The following is a 7877-nucleotide window of genomic DNA, read 5'->3' as shown; positions in this document are numbered from 1 at the left end:
TATCACGAGCTCTGCACAACCAGCACTTCTACGCCATTTCCAAGAGTGACTCTACGGCCTGGTCCACATTACAGAGTTAGGTCTACAGTAAAATTTCGCTCCCACCAACTTGACTGCCCCACTACACCGACTTAATAACTTCACCTCCATGAGAGGCGTAGAGTCAGGGTCAATGTAGTTAGGTGGACGCAGTGGCAGTGTAGACACTGGGTTGCTTATGTCGGCTGTTACTGGCTTTCAGAAGCCGCCCCACAATGCCCCACGCTGACAGTACAATCGATACAAGTGCTCCTGGTGAGGACGCGCACCGCCAACACAAGGATCAAAGTGTAGCAATGCACCAATGATGTAATTACTGCAGTGGCTGTACTAAGTTAGGTCGACTTAATTTTGCAGTGTAGACTTGGCCTAACTAGGAGCCTACCTGGAACAATTACTGCAGTGGTTCTCAAACTATTGTACTGGTGACCCCTTTCACACAGCAAGCCTCTGAGTGCGACCCCCCCCCACTTATAAATGAAAAACACGTTTTTATATATTTAACACCACTATAAATGCTGGAGGCAACGCAGGATTTGGGGTGAAGGCTGACAGCTCACGATCCCCCATGTAATAACCTCACAACCCCCTGAGGCATCCCAACCCCCAGTTTGAGAACCCCTGAATTACATGCAAGATCCTTGGCAGCTGCTCCATCCATTTTGCACTAAAGGGATGGAGAGCTGCTTTGGCAGGGCAGATGGCAATTCCCTTTGCATAGCAGAATACACAGGTGGTGTAAAGCCAGCATAGCAAGCTGGCCATTGGGGGCTTCTCCAGGAGTGCTAGTTAAATAGCTCGGAGGCTTCAGTCCCCAGTTACCCCCCAGGATCTGGGACAGCAGCAAGGCACCTATGTCCCCATCCTTAGGAGCACAGCGGAGAATCAGGCTCCAGAGCTGTAATGAAATATAATATTCTTGCATTACGATTTGGTCCCATTAACACGGACAAGGTCAAACCCTGCTGTAAAACTCTCCACTTGCAATTGTGTTACAACCCAATTGCCCGCAGGGGCCATTTGGCTGTGCGGAAAGGTTCTAAATGACTGAGATGCAGCAGGGCTGAGTGTGACTCCTGGTGGGGCTGGAGGCTGTGGGGTCTCCGTAGCCAGTGGTCCTCCATCATTCCTTGCTCAGTATTGTGTATGGGAGCTTATTCCTCAAGACATTATTTTCCAGGAGAAGTGTGCTCACAATTTATTTTTCTTTTAAAATCCACTTCTCAGCTGTGATACTGTGAGAATCAGAACATCAGAGCCTCCCCATCTTGCCCTTACCACCTACCCCCTCACTCACACGCTCCCTCTCTTTCTCTCTCCCTGCCTAAATTATCAAGACTGTGGCCAGTGAGCTACATCCTTCCAGCAGAATAAATCCATCCAAATAAAGTTCACAAGCCACTGGGCATGTCACAAAAATCAGTGAACCGGTAGTACATCAGACTCGTGGGTTTATCTTGAGAGAGGGAGTTTTCTTTCTCTGTCAACTTTGCTCTGTATATCATGCCTAGTGTAGTCTTCTTCTGTGCAGCATTTAAGAGAATAGCCCATAGCAAACAGGACTGCTTAATTATTAACTCTGGACCATAATAACCACTGTAGTCAGGAAATCCTTGGTGAGCAAGTCATCAGCTGGGATGCGGAAAATGGTTTCACAGACGGTAAACGTCAAGGCTGTGTCTTAGTGGTGCAGGAATGCTGGCAGTAAGGCGTTTAACAAATGTTTAGATATGTAATGTTAAGGCCAGGGGAACAACACGTCAAGCTTTTAAGCCAGTTCTTTGTCATATCCAGAAACAGGCTCAAGCCACAAAATCCAGAGCCAGATCTGGTTTTTTAATTCCCCCAGGATTTAATGTATTCAGAACAAGGAATGAAGAAGTGGGAAGGGGGACAAGTGGGGGAGTGGGTTTGGTTTATGCTTGTCTCTAGTTATTTGCTACAAAAAATTCAGGATGAATACAGCCTTTTTTGAGAGAGGATGGGGGAGAAACAAAGAAACATTGGGTCAATAAATAGCAAGATGTAGTGGCCTGTGTTGTGACATATAAAATAGCACAGTCTGGAGGCAGGAGGTATTTGTTAAAGAAAACTACAAATTATCAATACAAATAAACAGACTTCCCCATACCTTTGGTTCCCTCTTTGTCTCCTTGCTTTACCAGGGACCACACCTTTCTAGAACACTGCACAGCACACAGAGATATCTAATGGCTCAAAGATGCAGCTGCTGGGGTTAAAATGGTGATGGAATATTAGCCTCTAACCAGCTACTGCCCCTGGACCCAGCATGTTACAGCCCCAGAACAAAATTATTCAGAAGCTTTGTCTCCCCCTCTTGGTAGCTTACTGATTGGCTTCTAATCTGCTGGGCTGGCCCATTTGATGGTAGATTCTGTGTCTCTGCCTCCAATGCTATTTTATATAATCTTTATTGCAGGGACTCTTGATGAATCACAACAGATACTGTTGCACCTCCTACAGGAATAGCTGGCTGTGGGAAGGGGTGTTGTGCAGAGGCCTAGTTAACAAAACTCCAAATCAGGTTGTTAGATAAAATTGTTATTAAAGTTGGAGGCAAATCGAATGGTACAAACTGGATTGTTGAAAAGAACCATGATGAAGGGTCTGCAAAGCTCCGGGGAAAGTCACAGGTTGGCATAATAACAACATGAAAGATTAGAGAAATGGGAGGAAGTAAATGCTGATGGTTAAATTGCCAGAATGATTGGTTAATTTTAATGGGAGGTGGTTGCTTCCCCTTGTTGACTGAGGAATAATTGAACTCTTGGACTTGAAGGAGCAAGCTTCACCGTCATAGCTGCTGCCGCTCCACTGTCTTCTGGGATCCACCATGACACCGTTGAGCCGTCATCATCCTGATCCTGAAAGACATTCTGACAAGAGAGAGGGAACCCGATGACATTGCCACTTCCACCATCTTCAGCTAAATCCTGAACAAAAGGGGAGAGAACAGCAAAGAGAGAAAATGTCTCTGGTGAGACTTGGCTTCCTGCCGTCACTCCTTCCCCCAGATGTCATTTTCCTTCCCCACCTTATTTCTTCTCTTTCCTGTCTCTCTCCGTTTGTCTCCTGTCTAATAAGAGTGTGACTTAGCCGTCCAAGACAGCTCCACCTTTTGCAACACTGCTGTGAACCAATGATCGGACAGGTAGCTAAAAACACCACCTTCAACAGCCCAACACTCGTACGAGTTAGCCAGGTCTAGGAGTGGCTGACCAGAGTGTGCTGGGCCTGTGTTTTGCCCCAACTGGGAAGCTGCAAGGTAACGTCAGCACCCAAGACAGAAGCTGCCTTTTCTCTTCTCTTTTGTGTTTGTCTTGCCTGAAAGAAAACAGGATCAGACAGCAACAAGTATACCACGTGCAGATTGAGACCATCTAAACTAACTTTTTCTCTTTCCCCCCAAAACAGGAGAGTGAATACTGTTTTTAATACCATCAGAAAGTGTCAGACAAGACTTTCCCCTGTATAGAGAGACAAGGTGGGTGAGGTAATATCTTTTATTGGACCAACTTCTGTTGGTGAGAGAGACAGATAAAGGGAAAGGGAACAAAGAATATTGTTACAATGAAAGCCTGTTTTAACACTTAATGTTTTAAATGGTTTAACTGTTTTTCTCTCTTTTTTTGTGTCTTTAATGAAACGTTAAAATGATTTGAATGGAGATTGTTACAATGGGAGTAAACCAGAGATAACTAGAGCTGGAAAAATTAGCTTCAGCAAATAAATTTTCCACAAAAATGCATTTCGGGGGGGCATCAAAACTATTTGCAAATTAAGGTCAAATTCAGTGACTAGCTGCTGCCAAAAAAAAATGTTTTGTCGTAAAAAGTCCAGTTGGTTTCAAACGTTTCAGAATGTAACATTTCAAGTTTTCATTTTGAAATGGTGTTTAATTTCAAAATTTAACGAGATTATTATTTTTACAAAGTGTGAAAAACGCCTAAAATGTTAACAAAACAACACCCCACCCCATCCCACCCCCCAAATCTCGTTTCAGTCCAATGTTGCACTTCAGGTGGTTTTCAGTCTTTAATGATTTTTTTTTTTTTGCTTGTTTGTTTCATTTGGGTGAGAAAAAATTTAAAAAAAACTAGTTTCAGTTCAAAACTACCCAAATTCTTTTTTCATATTTTTCAGTCCAGTCCCTGAACTGAAAAATTAATTGTTCACTCAGTTCTAGTGATAACTTGACAGAGAAGCCACTTTTAACTATTTAATGCTGTTACAGTAAACAAGGTTTTCATTAACACACCAACCCTGGCTGGGCATGACACACCCTCGTATTAACCCAACTTCCTCTTATCCCTTCACCACCAAACAATTCCATTCTTACAAAAGGGTGTGTTACAGCAGGGCGCTATCCCCTCTCTCTACTGACACCTGTGCTATAAAGAGATAAACTTCACAATTAAGTGTAAAATTGCCACATTTGCTGCAGGAGCGGCTGTGCAATGCCACACTACTACCCTCACACAGAGAGATGTGAACCAGCTGCAGAGCACGAGACAGAGAATACAGCCAGGCTAGATTAACACGCTACTGCTGGTGCTGTAATAAGTTACGCTAAATCCTACCTGTGTCATCACTGAAATATGACATGGGACCAGATTTGGAAAAAAATGGAGTTCTGGAAAACCCCACCTGACTGCAGATCTCTGATGAAAGGGATGCTGACTCCAACAGGAGACAGGCACAATAAAAACAGCTGCTGTAGACGCTATGTGACTGTGACACGTAAATCTTCCACTTGCCCTAAAACTTCTGGAGAATGCTAAGGAGATCTGAGGAAAGGCTCAGAAAGCAATCTGAGCTGCATACAAGGGCCACGAAGTGAGTCAAATGTAAAAAAAGAAAAGCCCAGTTATTGATGGTGCAGTATATAGTGCATTTCATACCAAGCATGATGAAGGGGAAGGAAGCTCTGAAGAAGTAATGAATAAGTGCAACGATCATTGTACCCTGGCAAAAAATGTTAGCAATTAAAGACGTATTTTCTGCATAAGGAACAAAATGGGGAGAAGAAAGCTGAGGAGACTTTAAGATAAAGAACCAGAGCCTGATTCTCCATAACACTAAAGCCACTCTGGCAGCTTAAAGAGGTCTTAAAAGTTGCAGAATTGGCCCGCTGAGAATACCCCTGCGCTAAGGGCCTCTCCTTGGGCTTGCATATTGGCTTAATTCTGGTCCTGCTCCCTGGTGGATTAGGGTGTGGCCAGAATACACTGCACTTAGTGCTATTCTCTCCTTCCCAAAGGCCTATGGGATGCAACACAAAGTTTAACTTAGAGCAGCCCAGAGGCTGCCTTAACTGATACAGGGAAACAGACAGGCCCCTACACAGTCCCAGAATATAAGGAGCACAAAGGCATCTTAAAAATCCCTTTGCCCCTGTTTTTCTCTACTCCAGACACAGGGATTCAGGAAAGGAGAATCAGGCCCACAGTATTTGAATCTGGAATATTAGAAAACTGTCTTGGTATAGGCCATCTAGCTTTAGGGCACAGCAATGAAAGGCTACTTTAAGGGGGTGGACATGACGTTTGAAAAGGCAATATTCATAAACCAAGAACCAGAGCAAACAGATGTGTAGACAAACATAGCATGTGACTGTAAACGTTCTACCTCTTAGCACAACACAAATGACTGAATGTTTTTCTCCGCCCCCCCCATGAGGTAGGGAAATGTCACCACTCTCCCCATTTTACAGATGGGGAACTGAGGTAGAGGACGATTAAATGACTCACCTGAAGTGACACAGGAAGCCTGTAGCAGAGCCAAGTATTGAACTCAGATTGCCTTTAGCATAGCCTCACCCCTTCACCACGTGATTAACCACCCTGAGGAAGTGCATAAGAGCTTACAAAAAATAACATGGCAAAGGATTAACATGCCAAACAAAGAGTGATGTCACAGTCACGTGGGAGCTGGCAGGAGGATAGAACAACCCAGCATTTAGACATGGAAACTGTAATAAACCCAACCCCTTTTCAGGGTGCTTGGTGGGCTAAAGGTAGAAGGATTCTTCCAGTGAAGGGATGAGCTATTCATAAAAACAATCATGAAAGAAGCTATGAACTCAAAAACGGTGGCTAATAAACATATGGGCAAGTGGTTCACACATGCCATGCAGAGCCAGAGTCCCAGCTGATGTACATAGGCACAGCTTCATTGGTTGCACTGGTCAGTGGTTTGAGCATTGGCCTGCTAAACCCAGGGTTGTGAGTTCAATCCTTGAGGGGGCCATTTGGGATCTGGGGCAAAAATTGGGGACTGGTCCTGCTTTGAGCAGGGGGTTGGACTAGATGACCTCCTGAGGTCCCTTCCAACCCTGGTATTCTATGATTTATAGAGAGTTATGCTGATTTCAGCGGGGGATGTGACCCCTGAAACAGACACAGATACAAGTAATAATAGAGACTGAGAAAGGGCTATTCAGTGAAAGAATCAAGATTGAGATGTGAGCCTGAAAACCGAGAGTGTCTTTACACAGCTGTGTACTGCCTGAAAACAGCCCAGTCAGACAGCCTGGAACAAAAGGGTTAAAAAACCTAGGGACGCAGAAAGGCAATCTCACCCAAGTGTTGCATCTGTTCCACCCTGTGATGAAGACATAAGCACTTCCTCATAGCTGCCAGCTTTAACAAGGCCATCTGTGCATCGGAGTCTGATCTGCAATAGCCTGGGAGAGAGAACTGGTCTGCTTCTGTGCAGGAGGGAACGCCATGTGTCATGCCAATGGCATGGCAGGCTAAAAGGCTTTTACTTTGTTTCTCAAAAGGAAAATATTTTAAAAACTCAAATAGAATCTTTTAGCAGGACAGATGAAGAGATTAGCTACCTCAGAGTACCAGAACAATGCCTCAACTGGAGTCTAGTTCTTGTACACATTTCAGAAAAAGAGTCAATAATGATACTTAGCACTAATTATGGCACCTAGGCCTTGATCTAGCAAAGCACTCAAATATTTGCTTAACTTTAAGCATGTGGGTAGACCCATTGACTTCAAGATGCTTCAACACATGCTTTGCTGGACAGGAAGTTTAAACCTCCAACAGCATGGGAGGTAGGAAGAGTGTTTTTATCCCCATTTTAAAACGTTAAAAATGATTGTGGGAAATGTTAAAATCTTCACATAACAAACAGACAAATTTTCTTGGCATCCTATTAATATTCTGTGTTAGCCCCTTTGCCTGAGTAATCAACAAACTCACCGTTTCTCTCTCTGTGTGTGTGTATATATATATATATATAGTGAATGACTTGTATTCTTGGGTAGATGTGAGTGTATATAATTGGTCTAAATTATGACAGTTCCATTTTCAAGGGCCATGAAATGAAAGAGCTGAAAGTGAGTTACAAATAGCTCTGAATCTAAAAACAGAAGGAATTGCAGGAATGACCACACATACCACCGAAAAGTAACAGAGCAGCCCTGTTCTGATTCTGAGATTATCGCTGCCTTGTCATTAGTAGCCTGGCTGCGCCCAGCACCTCTCATTACTAGAGCGGTGTCCTGGGATCCACCCTAAAGACTGGTTTCAGAGTAGCAGCCGTGTTAGTCTGTATTCGCAAAAAGAAAAGGAGTACTTGTGGCACCTTAGAGACTAACCAATTTATTTGAGCAGGAGCTCAAAGACTAAAAACCACTCCCCACAACCTGGCAGCCTGCCATGCTGCGCAGCCTGGGAAATGAAGTCTAACCCTTCTTGTTTGCATTGCGGAGAGGAGGCCAGGCTGCAGAGATGACTACGAATCCCAGCATGCTGCGCGCGTTCTCTGAGCATGGGGGCTGCCACATTCCTTCCTGCTTC

The sequence above is a fragment of the Lepidochelys olivacea genome (assembly GCF_965140295.1).
Source record: "Lepidochelys olivacea isolate rLepOli2 genome assembly, chromosome: 6".
Taxonomy (NCBI): domain Eukaryota; kingdom Metazoa; phylum Chordata; order Testudines; family Cheloniidae; genus Lepidochelys; species Lepidochelys olivacea.
The sequence above is the reverse complement of the archived record's forward strand: the minus strand, read 5'-3'. Positions refer to the sequence as shown.